Source organism: Macaca nemestrina, chromosome 7, assembly GCF_043159975.1.
Source record: "Macaca nemestrina isolate mMacNem1 chromosome 7, mMacNem.hap1, whole genome shotgun sequence".
NCBI lineage: Eukaryota > Metazoa > Chordata > Mammalia > Primates > Cercopithecidae > Macaca > Macaca nemestrina.
The window spans coordinates 179,068,425-179,086,830 of record NC_092131.1 but is presented as its reverse complement, the minus strand read 5'-3'; the positions used below and the strand labels follow the sequence as shown (position 1 = coordinate 179,086,830).

At 49.1% G+C, this 18,406-nt stretch overlaps 1 protein-coding gene across 23 annotated transcripts in view; it reads right to left on the bottom strand.

Annotated features, from left to right (window-relative positions):
* LOC139355527 (disco-interacting protein 2 homolog C-like) overlaps positions 1-18,406 on the bottom strand; it is a 229,331-nt gene that overhangs the window by 87,832 nt on the left and 123,093 nt on the right. The window contains exon 1 of one of the 23 annotated variants that reach the window (XM_071067343.1): positions 405-1,030. The exons of the other annotated variants lie outside the window; for them this stretch is intronic. The gene's annotated coding sequence lies outside the window, so the exon portion shown is untranslated. Of the gene's footprint in view, positions 1-404; positions 1,031-18,406 lie in introns of those variants that run through there. 23 annotated transcript variants of the gene reach the window in all.

Genomic DNA, 18,406 nt, shown 5'->3' with positions numbered 1-18,406 from the left:
GAGTGTCAAATAACCACATAGATGTAAAATAGAGATGCAGACACAGATATAAAATCCAATGGTTAAACCAAACTGAGAAATGCTTGCCAGTTTGATAGGACTTCTAAAACTTGACATAAATGTTGGCTGAGGGATACAAGATGTTATGAGATGAGTGAGATGCTTGGCCTAGAACCACAGGCTCTCTCCTCTTTACAGCAGAAAATCCGTAAGGAAGTCAAATATGAAAGAACCAGGTACCATTGAATGGCATACTCAGCCATCCTTCCCCATTCCTGGGCCAGCTGCGGTGAGTGCAGCCAGTCGTTCACCAACACCCATCATCCATCCTCAAGGCTACGGCTACACTTTACTCCCAGGCTCCCTGCCATTATGTAACTTAGGTAAATCACGGCCACTCTCACCTTAAGCCTCCCCTGCCAGCATGGCAATCACCCAGTCCCAACCACAGCAAGGACAGCCATGTCCCTGGGAATGCAGAGCAGGGGTCGGGAAGAAACCTGGATCTCTGAATACCTCATGGAGCAGTCACCAGCCTGGAACATCCTCCCTGACGGCTTTGCAAGACAGAAAAACTCCTTGGTTCCTCAAGCTACAATACTGCAGAGTCTCAGGTCACAGCATCCTTACCTACCCTCGTCAGGAACCGTTCATGCTCATCAAGACATGAGAAGAAAACTGCAGTGGCACAGTCACACTCAATGCAGACCACCTGCCGCTCACATTCATCGGATTAACACCAAAAGGCCACCTTGGTGGATATCCTGGATGTGGACACTTGGCGGCTTTTTGCTGGAGACGCGCTTTGTACATTTATCGCACGACCATCTTGGCGTCAGGAGGGGCTGTGCAGATGGCAGCTGTGCACGTCACAGGGAGTCTCACTTGCTGGACTCTCAGCCAGCTCCCACTATCAGTGCCCGCAGAGTCCTCTCCTCCGGGAGCACGTGCTTGGACGCCACAGTAGCCTGTGGATCCACACAACAGCACTGTGTGCCCCAGGAGCTTAGAAAGTACCACTGCATCAATGCCTCCACAGGTGAGGCCGGGGGAAGAAGCCAACCTCAAGCAGTTACGGTCCTCCGTGGGGCTGGCGTCCAGGCAGGAAGGCGGCTCAGCGGCTCTCCTCTCACTGTGAAAAATTCCTAGGTCCCCACATGAACAGAACCCTAAATAACACGCAACAAACAACAGGAACGAGAACACGACCAGCAGCTTCTGAGAAGAGCAAGCTGGACTGATCATGAGACACCTGACGGGGACGGTGCCAGAGCCCCTCCCGGTAACCTGTGAGGGCAGCGCTGCCAGCATCTCCCTAAAACCAGCCCAAGTCAAGTTAGACTTGAGGCTTTCCAGGAGTGGGTAGATCCATTCAATCCCACAGTCTGAACCTTCCAGGCCGTGTCTCATGGCCCTCATCTCACATATGGGAACCCGGACGCTGCACCATAAACACAGCCCCAAGCCCTCGTTCCTTCTTCAACACCACACCCCAGTACAGTAAACACTTAGGATCTGGGCATTCACGTAAAATACTGCTTAACTAAAACTTCTGATTTAGAACATGTTTAATTCCTACTCACAGAGCTGAAAGTGATTTGTCCTAGAAGGCGGTAGCTGTAACTTAGCATGAGAGAAGAAGGGTTCAGAGTGGTGCCAAGTATTAAATATTCCTCTAAATCTATTCACCAGATCGCCATGCTATTGTCACCTGCTTCATTTTCTGTCCTTAAAAGACATAATAGTTACTTTTCAAAATAGACAACCTGTTTTACTGATGCTTAGCTATAAAGTAGCGAGCTATGTATCCAAAAGGGAGATATGGGGAAACAGAAAATGTCCACAAGCAATCGGGTGGGGAGGGGGGCAGTTGCAGCAGCACCTGGCTCTGTTGCGTTGTGAGCCAGCCACGTGGGATGGACAGCTCACTTAGCCACTGAAATTATATCATCTAAGATTTTGTTGCAGTTACTTTGACAAATTCTCCCTCCTGCTATGAAGAGTAAGGTTTGAGGGGTTTTTTTGTGTTTTTTTTTTTTTTGACTTGGAGTCTCGCTATGTCACCCAGGCCGGAGTACAGTATTACAATCATGGCTCATCGCGGCCTTGACTTTCTGGCTCAAGCAATCCTCCCGCCTCAGCCTTCCAAGCAGCTGGGACCCATAGGCGAGTTTGATTTCTTTGCTAACGAATTCCTAATTCATCTCGCAGTGGGCCTATCAAGGCCATATGCCCGGACGTCCACCTTACCGACCGTCCGTGTGGTCTCTAAAGTGGATGCACTCCGGTTGCCCGGGCTCTGCACGCGATGCTGAGTCTCCAAGTCTGCCGCTGTATAAGGGACTGACAGCCCCGAGCGTCTCGACCTGCCACCATGAGCCGGGCTTTATTCCACAGGGCAACTCTGCTTCCCGTGATGAGATGCAGCACGTGAGCACAGATCAAAGGGCATCAGCAACTAACCCATTCCCCTGGTACTAAGTAGAGGACCAAGAGTTTAGTTCCTTACTTATTTACTACGGGCTTGATTCAAAACAGCTTTCTGGGATCCTGGGGACAAACATCTCCAACTGGTGAGAATTCTGGCTTTAGTAACGGAAGAATCACCTAATGCCCATTTTGTAACTGCTGTTCTCATCAGAACTTGAGGCCAAAGAGAAAAATAAAAGGGGGAGGCTAAGATCGTGACACCCCAGTTTGCACAAGGCCAACCAGCCTGCTTGAGGGGGTGAAAGGAGTAGGATTTTTAAACAGCTGAGTTTTAAAAACATGGCTGTAGGCTGGGCGCACTGGCTCACGTCTATAAGCCCAGCACTTTGGGAGGCCGAGGTGGGAGGATTGCTTGAGGCCAGGAGTTCAAGACTGGCTTGAGTAACACAGCAATACCCTATCTCTTTAAAAAGAAAAAAAAAAGGTTATTAAAATAGTAATAAAAAGTTTAATACAATAAATTACTATATCAACATGGCACCCCCAGCTGTCAGAGGAGGTACAATCTCTGTGGCTATGATGAGATCTGGAGAGAAATGTAACTGGCATCATAGGGAAGGTCAACCCCAAAGCCCCACGGCAGTACTCCTGTAAAGTGTGTTAACCAGCATGAAGTCTCCTCCACAATCAGAAGCCTGGTTTAGAGGAACGCTGTCCACGGGACCTGGGTGGACTCCAGACGCTGGCTGACCAGACAACCCCCCCCCCGGACCCTGCCGGCAGCCCCAACTGGACAGAATGACCTCGTGAGTGTCCTTTCCCGCCACAAGCTGCAGACCTTGAGCCAGTCCTGGCTGTGACTGAGGCTGCGCATAAACATCTGCACCCAACAGCTCACCTTTGTATATGACACGCCCAGTCCACTTCATTTCAAATGTTACGCTCGCCCCAAGGCGAACATGGATGTTACAGGTTAACTCACTGCATGTGTGCTAGACTTTCCCTGTAAGTGTTCAGACATTGCACGAACCGGATGAACAAACCCCACTTTCCCTGTAAACGTTCAGACATTCCTTGAGCCCGATGAACACACACAGCCAACAAACCCCGGAACGTGTAACGCCGCGGCCTCCTCTCCTCCTGAGGGGCGTGTGCTTACAGCTCCCCCAAGACCACATTTCCCAAAGCACAGAGTGTTACTCTGAAAATAAAACCTCCTTTTTCCTTCCTCTGTACATCTCGTGGTCATGTTAACAACTATTGCTACAAATGCAGAGAAATGGGGTATCATCCGTGCTGCTCACCGAATTCCTAGCACCAAAGCTTCAGGGCCCCCCAGTCTGAAGGAAGCTTCTATCGCCCTAAAGCCAACTCTGGAGACGAAGGCCGAGCTGGGGAAAGGCTGTGTCACCGCAAATCCACACCACGGGGCCCTCTGCAGTTGTGTGTAACTAACTCTTGGCCTGTCCTGGGGTTTGGGGAAATCAGAGCGTACGCAAGCAGATACCGTACGCTCTGCCATGGGACCGTGAAGTCTGCGGAACCTCAGAGGAACATGGAGACAAACGGTGGCACGATTCTCACAGGCCGAGCCTCGATGGGCGCCCGTGTCAAGAACACAGACACGCCGGGAGGGACAGCAGATGCAGTCAACGCCTGCAGCCCCAGCACACGGCAGCGTCCAAGTGTGGGGGTCTCTGGCCAGGCTCCACCACAATTGCCATATTCTGTGGCAAAATTTTAAAAATAGGTTTTAACTAGTTATAACTCTAACTTGTTTTACACATAAACAGAACACAGGGTACCAACAGGCTCCAAAATACTTCACCTAGAACCAAGTCTAGAATGCAGATGGCTGCTGCTCCGAGTGTGACAAGTCCCCTTGTAGTGTCATAAATCCTAGATCTAGGTGACTAAGTGCTCTTCCTAAACCAGACAGCACCCTGAGGCTCTGAGGGCACCCTCTGTCCCCAGGCCAGTCCATCAGCCCCGGCAGAAGCTGCTAGAGTAAGAGCCTGTGGATTTGTATTGGACGGATGCAAACCAGGCAAAGTCACAGGGGCTCGTTCTGGAAGCCCATCCGTTTACCCACTCATGCCATGGAGAGCCGTTCCCCCAACTCCACACCCGCAGTCATGCTGAACCACAGCAACTGGCTTTTAGGCCTTCAAGCCACTCCTTCTCACCGCTGGACAGACCCTTCTCACACCGTGAGGCCCAGAGTAGCCTTAACAGGTGGTCCCAGCAGAACTGGCCACTGCATGAATTGATACTTTGTGTGTGGGGGGGTGGTTGTTCTTCTGTCACTCAGGCACAGTGCACCATAAGTACAGTGGTGCTATCATGGTTCACTGCAGCCTCAACCTGCCAGGCTTGGGTGAACCTCCAGCCTCAGCTTCCGAGTAGCTGGGCCCACAGGTATACATCACCACTCCTATTTAATTTTTTGTAGAGTCAGGGTCTTGCTATGTTCCCCAGGCTGGTCTCGAATTCCTGGGCTCAAAAGTGAACTGCCCACCTCAGTCTCCCAAGGTGCTGGGATGACAGGTGTGAGTCACTATGCCCAGCCTAGAATTGGTTTTTCTTAAACCTGAGTTTGACACATGAACCCCACTTACATAGATATCAGCACACTCTCACAGCTCGAGAGTTTTTCTGAATCTCGATTCTGTCCGTTCAAGATCAATATCTAAGAAAGGGTGAGAACTGACCCTCCCTCCGTGAAGCCTAAGGGCAAATGCAGCAGTATCTCAGTGTATGAGGAGACAAAGTAAGAAGGTGGAAAATACACACTGAAATTCTAGTGCTAGAATCATAATCACCAACACTTTAAGAGGCAATCTGCTTTCCAAAACATGTAGCTGCTGGATTAACTTCAAAGTCACCAGATTCCACAGGCAGTAGCTCACAGGGGCACAGCTTTCTAAGGCCGCACAGCCTGGGGCAGCGTAACAGCCTCAGGGCAAAGCAAACTAAACAAAGGCTTGGTTCTCTCAAGGAGGAATGTGCTCAAGTCCTTCCAAATAGATTCTTCTTCTAAGTAAGTTAGATGCCTCCTACAATACTGTTTCCAGTGCCAGTGTGTTCAGAAACATGAAGTTGAAACTACATCTCAGGACCCCAAAATCACTACGATAAAGGGACGTCATAGTGAGGAAGAGCTTAGAGCAAACCTGCCTCCCATGCTCTTCCGAACAGAGACAGCTACTGGGGGGAGGAGGAAAAAAAGCCACGTACCTCCCTCACAACCGATCCACAAGGAAATTCCTCATGGACAGAGGAGAGAATTCAAAGTCCCCATCTGCACACGGAGATAAATGCGGATCTGGCTGCTTCCTCTGGAAAGGTACACCAGAAACACATTTGTCTGATCTACCTGTGACCTGGAAACCCATCCCTGCTTGGAGCCGTGCCTCCCTTCCTGGACCGAACCAACGTACATCTCATATATATTGATGTCTCACGTCTCCCTAAAATGTGTAAGACCAAGTTGTGTCCCAAACACCTTGGACACATGTCCAGGACTTCCTGAGGCTGTTGCAGTGTGTCCTCAACCCCGCCTGAGGCTGTGTCTTTCACCTTGGGAAAATGAACTCTCTATGGGCCGAGAACCGTCTCAGAGATCCTTCTGGTTTACAGGAAGCATTCTTTCCTGCGAGTATATCAATGAAATCATGTGGAATTACAAAATGCCACTTTAGTAAAGGCCAAAGGAATTAGGATTCGATGTGCTTAAAAAACAACACAAAAATAACGTTCTATTTGTCAATGGACCATGAAGCCCACACCCCCTTTTGCAGTGAAGATGTCAAACGGGACGAGAGGCCCCTCCTGCGGATGCTACCCTCTGACCCCACTTCCCAGAGTCCAGTTTCCTGCTGCTCAGGGAACAGCAACCCCAGCTTCACGGGGCTCAGGCCTCCAAACCCAACTCCCACCCATGCTGGAGAATCACCCCAGGGACTAGCAAACTGGCAGGTGCAACTCTCACCTCATCCCCTTAAAGGGGAAAAGGCACCTTCCCGCTCCTCTTCCTGCTGGTGGGAACAGGGTCAGGAGCTGGAGGGTCAGGAGTCGGGCGGCAGAACGGAAGCAGCCTGGGTCCCTGCTAGTCAGAGTTGGCAAATGCCAACCATCCCCGACATTCACTTTGCAAATAAATCCTTCTCTTTTGTCAGGTCCCTGGTTATAAGTTTGCACCCATAACTTAAAAAGAAAAAAAAAAAAAAACCTCAGGTAAAAAATCGGTGTTTGGCTGACGGTATTTCAATTATCTTGGGGCCTTGGGTCAAATGACGGCAAAACAGGAAACTGAACGCTGTTATTCAGAAAACTACCTTCCAGCGCCGTCTACCCTCCCAGGCTATCACCTTATGGTTGTTTGTCTGCTAGATGATTAACAATAACTGCTCTGAAAACCTAGGTGTACAGAACAGACAAGAAGTCAGCTCGGGTTGAGGGGAAGCAGGATAAGACCCCCTTCCCCGCAGGATGGTGGAAGAGGAGGAACCTTCAGCACCTGGGTTTTCAGGATGCTGGATCTCTCAGAGCATCTCTCACAGCTCAAGTACAGCCAGACCCTCCTCTGACACAGCCTGTTCAGACGAAGGTGGCACCTGCCCTAGAGACCCACAGCCCTGTGCGGGGCTCAGCTGGAGCTGAACTTTCCTCCCTTGGTAAGCGTCAGGGCCAGGGGTGGGGAGAGGAGAGAAGCAGCAGGCCTGAGGGGCACTGTGGAAACTCCATGCCGCGCTAACTCTCATCTGATGTGCTCCGGCCAAAGCCACGCTTCTCGGAGGGAGTTTCCCTTCACACATCCGGAAATCATCAACATCTAGTCTCCCCACAGAACAGATCCTTCCCCAGGAGGCAGATGCTTGGCTGTAACACGGGGTAATGAGTGGCGCGCCTTCGTGCCCATTCTGTAGTGTTTCCTGTTACCTATTTTACCTTAAGCTACAAATGATTCCCGTTTACACGGGACACAGTGACACAGACAGCAAAACACATGAGATTCAGTGTGATTCCACACCCGTCACTGCTGACCTCAAGTGCTTTGTTCGTTTTGCTTCTAGAGTTTGTACTCTCTCCCGGGGTTCCAGGCCTGTGGATTCAACCAACCATAGATCAAGATTTTTTTTTAATGTGTTTGTACTAAGCATTCAGACTTTATTATTCATTAAACAACTACTCGCATGGCATGTGCATGGTATAGCTGTTACGAGCAACCCTGACATGACTGTCTGCAGGAGGATGTGCATATGTCATATGCAAACACGATGCCATTTTATTGCAGGGACCTGAGTGCCCACAGACCTTGGATTCCATAGGCAGTCCTGCAGCCCACCCCCATGGGCACTGTGGAATGGCTATAATAGAAAATATAGAGGTTTTAAACCAGTTATATACTAAATCTAATTGTTTGTTAAGAAATTACCGTGTATCACTTGTATTATTTGGAAGTCCTTCCTGGCCCAGAGACTTGACATGTTCTTATCTTTTTGTCCACGGATCTAGCCATTCCAGTAAGCTTATTGAACACAAATCAATTTTACAATTAAATTCTTACAGGAATCACACTCAATCTGTAAGCTGCTTTGGTTTTTAAAGTGAAATAACCAATAGTTTTGCAAACCAGCTATATCACAGAATAGGATAAAGCAGCCCCATGACATGCAAAAACATGGGGTTTCAAAGCTAACCAGTATAAAACACGTTACAAACCCCTAAATATGAAAACGTTTTACACCACAACAGATATTCCAGAAAAAAACAGGATGTTCAAAAAAGCCCTTTGCAGAAAAGCACTTTCCCCTTCATTTTTCACACGGTTTCCAGAAGCTTGTGTTTGGCGATGACCATGAACCAGAAGTAGCGTCCGCTGCAACTACTGCCACCGCAACACAGAATATTAAGCCGTTAAAAAAAAAGGACACAGCATATTTCCTATTGTTGAGAACAGGTAGAGTGTTATAAAAATGAGAGTGTTCTAAAGTCAACAATGTTCAAATTCTAGGTCTCCCGCAGACATTAGACGGTAACCGCCAAAGCTTATGTACTTGGCAACGTTCAAGGAGACCAAGTTCAGAGCTGTCACAATGCAGCACCATCCTCACGCGATTATCTCAGGCGGGTTTGAGGGCAAGTGCCCCCGTCACAGCGGGAAAGCTGCCCAGCCCAGCACTTCCTGAGATCACAGACCTTCGCCTTCCCACGTCTTCAATAGTTCCTTTACACCGGGAACCAGACAACAAAACCTAAAACACTTCCTCAAATCTCAAGACAGTCTTTAGAGCTCTTTTCCTTCCCCTTCTCTTACTGAAAAAGCCTATTTTGTAAGCAACCTGTAGTGCTTCCCAGAGCTGGGGCGGGAGGAGAGCTGGTGTTGGGTAGACCGAGTTTCAAGCGTGGGGAGACCAGGAAGTTCTGGAGATGGATGGCGGTGATCGTGGCACCACAGTGTGAACACACTTAATGCCTCCAAACCATACACTTAAAAATAGAGTGCTATGTAATTTTACCGCAATCAACACACTGAGAAAACTCATCTATAATTACTGTCATTTCCAATATCTTGCACCCTGTAAGTTGCATTTGCTTTTGGAAATCCTCAGAGCAATCTTGAAAGACTAATACCCTAATCATCTCTGAAACGCAGGCAAAGTCGTTCAAGGGTTTGGTTATAGGAAAGTAGCTGGAAAGCAAAGCGCCCGTTAGACATGGCAGCCGTGGTAGCACAAACACATGGTAGGAAGATGGTGGTCATGCTACACACAGATGGGAAGGGTGTGGGGAGCCACAGCACCGGATACTCGGGAGGCACCTGGGCAGGAGCTGAGAATGTACCAAACGCGTTCGATCATGCAACATTCACGGACCGTGAGTCCAGCCACCGCCACTGACATCCACTGTGGCCGGGGTGTCCTCTGCCACAGAGATACACACCCTGCCAAGGATAGTGTACAGATTAAACGTCAAAGCACAGACATGCTCAGGTCCCGCTGTTCACATAGAAGCAAACACAACACATTTCCCAGACCCCAGCAGCATGACTCTCCACTTGACTGCAACCCGGTCCCATTTATTCTCGAACCCATCTCTCCCGGACCCCACAGCATGACTCTCCACCTGACTGCACCCCATCCTGTGCATCCTTGCATCTGTGTCTCGGCCCTCACTCACTCCCTCACTTCCTCGTTGGCTCAGGAACCAAAAGTCCACTGTGTCCCTGGTGCACTGAGCTTTGTCAGGGGCCTCTGGGCCGCATGCTGGGACACGCAACTAGGAACTCCCAGTGCACACGTTGGTCTCCTGCAAGACGCTTGGCTCTTATGTGCGGGAGCCGGGAGCCGGCACCCACCCCTACAATTGACTGCACTCTTAGAAAAGTCACAGAAGGCCCCTCACCAACCCAGCAGCACCCTGAGGCCACATCCCACTTGCCTGCTGGCTCCTGAGCCTCCCACCCTGTGATGACTCGCTCCTTCAGTTCCCCGCCTTGAATCCACTGGTTCCTCTCCTCATGGGCCTCTTTCCTGTCGTCTTCCTGTCATTTTCCTGTCAGCAAGCACATTTCCTGTCATTTCCCTGAAATGACATATTTCCTGTCATTTTCCTGTCAGCAAGCACATGTATCCAGCCTGACCTTGCTGATGTGCTCCAGCTGGCCCTGGACTCGAACCGCGCTGCTGCGGCTTTCCATCAGTGTGACATCTGCGAGTTACCTCCTGGGAAATGCCAGGTGATGGTAACATCAACCAAGAGGCACCGCTGAGAAGCAGAACGCATGGTGCGGTGCCCAGAACGTCACGTCCTTGAACAGACGCTCCGTGTCTTCTCCTCTTCTGCCAGAGCTTCACTGTAGGAAGGCGGCCATTCTTCCAGTGCTGCTACTTCCAACACCGGGGAAAGCAAGCTTCAGAAATGAACGGTGTCAAAGAGGCAGGACCCACCAGCGGCCGGACGACCGCAGCCCCAGCATTCCCCAGTCACCATGGCTGACAGCCCAGGCTCCAGAAATGCACAGCTTCAACCTTAGGAGAAAAAACCCTCCCAAGCCAACTATTATTTTCAACAATGGGATTGGGGAGTGGGGCGTTCTAACCCTGCCTCTCTCAACAGCACAGATCATCAGATCCCAGTTCTTATAGGATTGGGGAGTGTGGGGGGATGGTTCTAATCCTGCCCCCCTTCATAAAAAAGAACTGGGATCTGATGATCTGTGCTAGGTCAGTACTTTGCTTCCGCCACATGCAGTCATCCTCAGCACCAGGAAAAGTCAGAAGCATTGAGTGATGATACCAATACCAACACGTGCGGTTCTGACAGCTCCGGTAACTCGCTGCACAGATACAACACAACAGCAGTGAGATCCACGGACATCACCAGTCTTCCCAACGACTGTGTTCCTGAATCTTCTGCGTTCGGAATAACGGTCTTCTTTGCCAGGGCTGAGCCATGCTTCCCTGTTGCCTGTCCTCTGCCTTCACCAGCTTCGTGCACGTTTCCGGGCAAGTGTTTGTGCAGGTGCTATCACTTATTTCCACAGCAAGAATATACACAGACACCAGACAGAAATGGGCAACCCCATTAGGAGCTGTGCAGAGAGATCTAACTCATCAGATGTGCCAAATTTCTGTTGCCATAGAAATTTAACTAAACTAACGTTGCTATGACCTCATCTCTTACTGTGCCACTAAAGATCATCCGGGTAAGAGGAGTGTGCCTCTGCATAGCATGTAGCTCACGTTTACATGTCGGTTTTCCCTGAATATGGTTATGAGAGATAGAAATCAGTAAGATGGGGTGTAACATCTAGTGTAGGATCGTTGTGTCTCCTAGGCTCACACACTTCCTTTAAGATCCTCAGAATATGAAGTTTAACTCTGTCGACGTGAGTTACATAGTAACTTGTTTTGGATACTGTCTCTTTCACCATCTAAATATCAACACCAAAGAAGTTCTTGAGTTCCTTTTTAAATTGAAAGGAATTTACAAACCATAAAAGCCCCAATATTAAAGGATACAATTCAGTCTTTTTAGCACATTCTCAAAGCTGCACATCAACCACTAGTATGTAATTCTGGGACTTTTTCACCATGGGCCAAAGAAACCTTGAACCCATTAAGAGTCAGCACCTGCTCCTTCCTTCCGCCAGCACCTGGCAATCGCCAGCCGACTTCCGTTTCTCTGGATTTGCCCATTCTGGACATCTGTTGTGAGAAGAATCGTACAGTGCATGACCTTTGGCGTGACCTTCGGTGCTGACATCTTTCACGTCCAAGGTGAGTGGAATCTCACAGTGAGTGACCTGTTGACAGACACCTGGACTGTTTCTACTACTACAAATAATGCTGCTCTGAAGATTCTTGCATAAGATTTTTTTTTTTGTTTGTAAAAATGTTTTCAATTTTCTTGGGCATATGCCTAGGAGTGAAATTCCTGGGTCGTATGGTGATTTCATGCATAACTTTTCTGAGGAACTGCCAGACTTTTCCAAATCAACTGTACCATTTTACTTCCCTTCCCACTAGCAATATATCAAGATTTCAGTTTTCCCAAATTCACCACCAAGTCACTGTCCAATACTGGGATTTTACCCATCCAGTGGTTGTGAAGTGGTATCTCAGTGGTTTTGATTTCCATTTCTAAGATGACGAATTCTGCTAAACATCTCACGTGCTTTTTAAGGCATTTATATGTCTTTCTCTGGAGAATGTCTATTCAAATCCTTTTTCCATTTTTAAATTGGATTTTTATTAAGAGCTTTAAAATATATTCTTGATATCAGGTCCTTATCGTGATAATGTATCCTGTTCTGTGGGTTGTCTTTTTACTTTAATAGTATCCTCTGAAATGAACATTTTTAATTTTGATACCGTCTTTTTCCCTTCAGTTGCTTGTTATAGCTTTAGACGCCTCAGCCAAGGAAACATTGCCTAATCCAACCTAACAGTTTCTCGAGGATTCTCCCCTGAAGGTGTCATGGGCTGAACTGTCCCATTCCCCGCCCCCCAAGATTCCATGTTAAAGTCACAACCCCAGAAACTTAAAATGTCACTGTATTTAGATACAGGGCCTTAGCTTGGTAATTTAGGTCCCATAAGATCTTAAGAGTAGGGCCTGATCCAGTATGACTGGTGTTCTTTTAAGATAATTTAGACACAGTCCTTAGTGCTCCATGCACATAAGAGAAACCTGTGAAGACGCAGAGAAGACGCCATCTACACAGCATGGGGTGAGGCCCCAGAGAATCCAACCTTGCCCCCACCTTGATCCCAGGCTTCCAGTCTCCAGGAAAAAGGAAATAAGATGCTATTGTCTAAGTCGCACGGTCTGTGGTGTCCGTTATGGTACCCAGCAGACTGACAGAATGGGTCTCAGTCAGCTCCTTACGTTGGATTCATGTTGAGCTTTGCTTGTACGGTGAGGAAGGGTCCAGTCCATCCTTTTCCATGTGGATACCCAAGTTGTCCCGGCACCACTGAGTTGTGAAAGGCAAAAAGTAAAGCATCCCTTACCGTCCTTTCTCCATCAACAGATTAGAAGATACACTGAAGAATCGTGGACAATTTTGTCAGTTTAAGCCAGTGGTTTTCAAACTTTTGGGTCTCAGGAACCCTTTGCACTTTATTAAAGAGCACAAAAAAGCTTTCTCATCAAGCCGGGAGTGGTGGCTGCTCATGCCTGTAATCCCAGCACTTTGGGAGGCAGAGGCAGGTGGATCACTTGAGGTCAGGAGTTCGAGACCGGCCTGGCCAACATGGTGAAACCCCGTCTCTACTAAAAATACAAAAATTAGCCTGGCATGGTGCCGAACACCTGTAGTACCAGCTACTAGGGAGGCTGAGGCAGGAGAATCGTTTGAACTCAGGAGGCAGAGGTTGAAGTGAGCTGAGGTCACACCACCGCACTCCGGCCTGCGTGGCAGAGCAAGACTCCGTCTCAAAAAAAAAAAAAAAAAAGTAACAATTTAGTTTATTTTACAAGGATAAAGTCATTACATCTTAACACAGTCTTAAAGAAGAAACCATTTTCCAAAATAAGCAGCAGCGTGGCAACAGTTTGTGGTGCTGTGAAAACACCTAACATCTCTGCACCTCAGACAGCAGGGTTCTCATGCCTGCATCTGCGTTCAGTGGGCTGTAGAACCATGACTGAAGTTTATGAAGAAAGTCCAACCCCATACTGATATACAATTAGGAAGCGGTATTTTCACTGTGTTTTCAGATCACTTTAGTTATTCTCTGCTGCCAAATGTAACAAGTGGCACTTCCGTACAGGCTGTCTGCAACACAGTCTGTGCTCTGCTCGTTGGACCTTTCTGCCCCAATTCCTTCTAAGTCAACTGGTCCGTCTTGCACTTGAATGGCTTTTACCAGCACACGATTTTGTAATCACACATTGGTTAGATAACACTAATTCAGAGTTATGAGCAGCTTCCACATTTCGTTATATGTAAAAAACCAAACCAAACCAAACCAAACCAAACCAAACCGCATCAATATCATTAATCACATGAGAAAGTGGTAGACACAAGATTTTTATATTTTAATATTCGCTGGAAAGCTCAAATGTCTATCATTGGGAATAATGTAAGGTACTTTCCTTGAGATGAAAGTCATTTTGTTCATTTTTCAGGCCACACCTGCAAATACCTCCATCTGAAGTGGCATCTTTTGTAAGTCATTCTTTATATAAAGGCGGCCGTTAGTGGAAGAAGTGGTTCTGCAGGTTCATAGTTCAGAGGCACCAGTGCTCTCCCAAGAGATAACCATAAAATCCGCAGAAGACGCACCTGTGCACACTTCCTGTTTCTCACTCAGAACATTCCAGAAGGAACCCTGAATCCCAATGCCACAGCGGGACTGAAGTTTGCTCTCACCCACACAATACACCCAGGGAGATCCCCCAGCCCCCACCCCGAGGCCCCAGCCTTGGTCCTCTGTCTGGTCTAGGAGGGCTCCTGCAGCTCCAGCCTAACAGGGAACAGAAGGCACCCACATGTCAGAAAGCCCTTCCAAGGCCTGGCGAGCACTTCTGTTTATGTGCCAGTCAAGTGCGTTTGACAATTCTACAGCCAGCTGTATGGCAGGCAGCGAGGTATCCAGCAAATACTCAGGGCTCACGTTACTGAGGAAGGAAGGTGCACAGCGAGGTACCCAGCAAGTACTCAAGGCTCACGTTATGGAGGAGGAAGCCAGGCAGATAGTGAGGTACCCAGCAGGGTTCACGTTACCGAATAGGAAAGGAGGGTGGAGACAAGCGGGCTGGAACAGTCTGTCATAACCTTTAGCATTTACAAGGCTTGCTGAAGATTATCTGATTTGATCTTAACAGCTCACAAGATAGGCAGAGGCATGACTGTTTTCACTTCATAAAAAGAGATCCCGGGAACTGATGATGACCACGTGCTCTTCCCATAGGCTCCCAGAAATCATCCTCAGATCATCTCTCAGTTGTATACATGTGGTAATATCTCAGTCACGTCCCCTCTCTGCAGGGGAATTTTACTGCCGCCCTGCTGTTCCTTCGCACCCCTGCCCTCTCCTGCATTTCAGCCATGCCCACCATCCATGGGGAGTCTGTACCACCCCACCCCCGCTGCTGCTGATGGCTTGGGTCACCCTTATCTTTCATTTCCACCTACAGGGACCTGTTCTTCCTTCAAATGCAGCTCAAACTCACTCGTTGTGTGAAGCCTTTTCCAGCCATCACAACCGTCATGTGTAAAATCAGTGTGTGGAATGCTTCATTTAGGAGGTGCTTATGTTGCCTCATTGGCTGTGAGCAGGGCCCAATTCTGAGCAAACCCGGTGGTCCCCTCTCCCCATCTCTGCTCCAGTGCACTTAAAACAAGGATTCCTAGAAGCACCTTTTTTGTCCAATTCACGCATGAGTCTGCCCCACACCCTGCAGAAAAGCCCTGGTGGTCGGCGGTCAGGGCTCGGGACCTCGAGGTGGGTAAGGAGAGCTTAGTGCCCTCTCTGGACTTGTCGCTCAGAGACCCGCGGCTGGAAGGGAAGAAACTTGCATCCTGTGAAACATCCAGGCCCTGAGACCCACTCAGGAGTGGAAAACGGGGAAGGAGCCTTGAACAGACCCACGGGAGGGTAGACAGCAGGAGTCACAGAGGCTACCAGGGAGAGAGGGAGGCAGGCAGTGAGGCCAGAGGTGATGTGGCCGGGAGGGAGTTGATGTGACCAGAGGTGACGTGGTGGGGGGATGACACGGCGTGGTGGGGGGAGGAGATGTGGCCAGGGGCAACGTGGCCAGAGAAGGAGACACGGCTGGAAGGAAGTGACAAGAGGGGTCTCCAGGCCTCAGACTGTGCCTCAATTATGGATGACATTTCAATTAAGATGTTGTATCTAACTTTAACGAAAAGTAGCAATTTAGAACCATTGTGTACATTTAAAGCACGGTACAAATAGAGCCCGTTTTCCAAACCAAAGAACAGTGCATTGAAGGAAAAAGTAATAGCTCACCGAAAACAAAACAAAACAAAACAAAACAAACAAAAAAACTAATTAAAGAAAAAATTCATTTAAGATCAGAAATAAAGAGATCCTACAGCTCTTCTAGTCCAATCCCCACCCTAACGTGAATGGGGGGGAAAAAGGAAGTAGATTCTAGTCAGTCAGAATTAAAGGCAAAACCGATCCACTTTACTTTCTACTTGACAGAAAACAAGAAGCTCATCAAGGAATCCCTACAAACAATAGCTTTAGTAGTTCTCAAAATGCAAAATTCACCTACAAATTAAACCAACTGCTAAGTGTGTATAGAGTAATTTCTTTCATTATTGCCTTCCTCATCCCCAGGGGCTTTTTTAGACCTTGTTTCCCCCTAATTGCCTCCAACACCAAGGAAATTTAAACCCCACAAGTAAACCGTGTCTCCATTCATTCACAGCGTCCTTTGGAGCAGGCAGTCCCTTGCTCTAAGACGTTCTTGTCACCTAAGCACCAAGCACAGCCTGAGAACGCACAACACGCACTCACACAAACTCAGACAGACAACAGGTGAGATATGGCACGTGAGGAGGAAGACAAGATAAATGAGCTTCACCGTCGACCCAGATCCGACAAGAAGTGACACACGCAGCCTGTTCGGGTACAGGTGATTCCTAGAAAACAGCCAAGGGCAGAATTTGGAGAAGCAGCACCGCAGGCCAGGAAGGTCTGGGGGCTTTAGAAGGGAGGGGCGCCCCGACCAGGTACTGGGGGATTCAGAAGGGAGGGGCTCCCCGACCATGTGCTGGGGGATTCAGAAGGGAGGGGTGCCCCGACCAGGTGCTGGGGCTTCAGAGGGGATTGGTGCCCCGATCACTTCCGGGGGGGTTCAGAGGGGAGGGGTACCCTGACCACGTGCTGGGACTTCAGACGAGAAGGCACCCCGACCGGTTCCTGGGGATGGCAGGACAAGCCCAGGGTTCCGTCGTCACTTTTCACTCCCTACTCCCGAATCTCGCCCTGAAGTTGCAGCCAGTCCAGGTATTCATTTACCCATAAAATTAAGTATCTGTGAGTAACACAAGTCACTAATCCACACAGATCTGAGTCCACAAATACCTCCCAGAGACGCCACCATCCCTTCTGGTAGAGGACCCAGCGGCCCACGCTGCTAGGAAGGGAGACTGTCTCCAGCCTGACGCTGCAGAGTCCTCAACACAAAGTCTACCTTCTGGAACCATGCCGTCTCCTACAGAGGCAACTAGGGGCATGTAGGGTTTTTTAAAATCTTTTTTTTTTCTTAAGACAGAGTCTCCCTCTGTCACCCAGGCTGGAGTGCAGTGGCTCGATCTCGGCTTGCTGCAACCTCTGCCTCTCGAGTTCAAGTGATTCTTCTGCCTCGGCCTCCCGAGTAGCTGGGATTACAGGCGCCTGTCACCACGCCCAACTCATTTTTTATATTTTTAAGTACAGATGGGATTTCACCTTGTTGGTCAGGCTGGTCTTGAACACCTGAATTCACATGATCCACCCGCCTCGACCTCCCAAACTGCTGGGAACACACGCATGAGCCACGGTGCCCGGCCCATATAGCTATTTAAATTTGACTAAAATTAAATAAAATTAGAAGTTCTCATTTACACTTCAAGCATTCAGTTACCCCCAGGCGGCCACTGACCAGCGGCTGGTAGAGATGTCACACTCCACACTGTAGAAGGATCTAGGGACGAAATGGCTCTAAGATCATCTCAGAATCTTTATGTTGAAGCTACTGAAGTTTTACTCTGATTATTATAGACATCAGCATTTTCCCACTTTAAAATGTCAGAGCTATTGCAATGATCAGCTCTGTGGCTTCCCAGCAGCTCTTCTCTTCCTGGACAGAGAACTGTAGAGCATCTGCACTCTGCCTCCACACTAAGGGATAGTAGAAGCCTCCGTATAAAATCAGGGGGAGAAAAAAAAATGAATCCCTAGTCCGCCTCTCCCCCTATGATTTTGTGAAACTCCTCTTAGTATGCACAATAACTGCCAGAGTTGCAATAAAGAAGCATCCCTTGACCAGGAAGCAGCAGGGAAGCAAGAGGAGGGAGATGCAAAGACCCTCCGTTCCCTCTGGGACCCCAGGCCCAGCCAGGACTGAGAAGGGCCGCACAGCCCGGCAGACCCGCACACCTGATGCGAACCATACACACGGCTTCCCTGGGCCTCGGTCCCCTGCTCTGCCCTCACTGGCCACTGTGGCTCTGGGTAGAGGCAGCTCCCTGAGCCCCAACACCCACAGCCAGTCCCCTCCTTGCAGGTCTCAGCTGTGCTCTCACTGCCTCCCTGACGCTTCTCATCATCCGCGTACCGTGTCCACTCTACCCCACAGCCCTTGCTACCGCCCACCCCACCACGGAGCCTAGCACACAGCAGGTGCCCGAGACGCCCCAGTGGGCGGGCATGCCAGGGTAGGGCTTGGAGTTCCAAGGGCCATGTCCCGCATACCACCACAAGTGCCGCGGAGGCTGTGGCAGGGG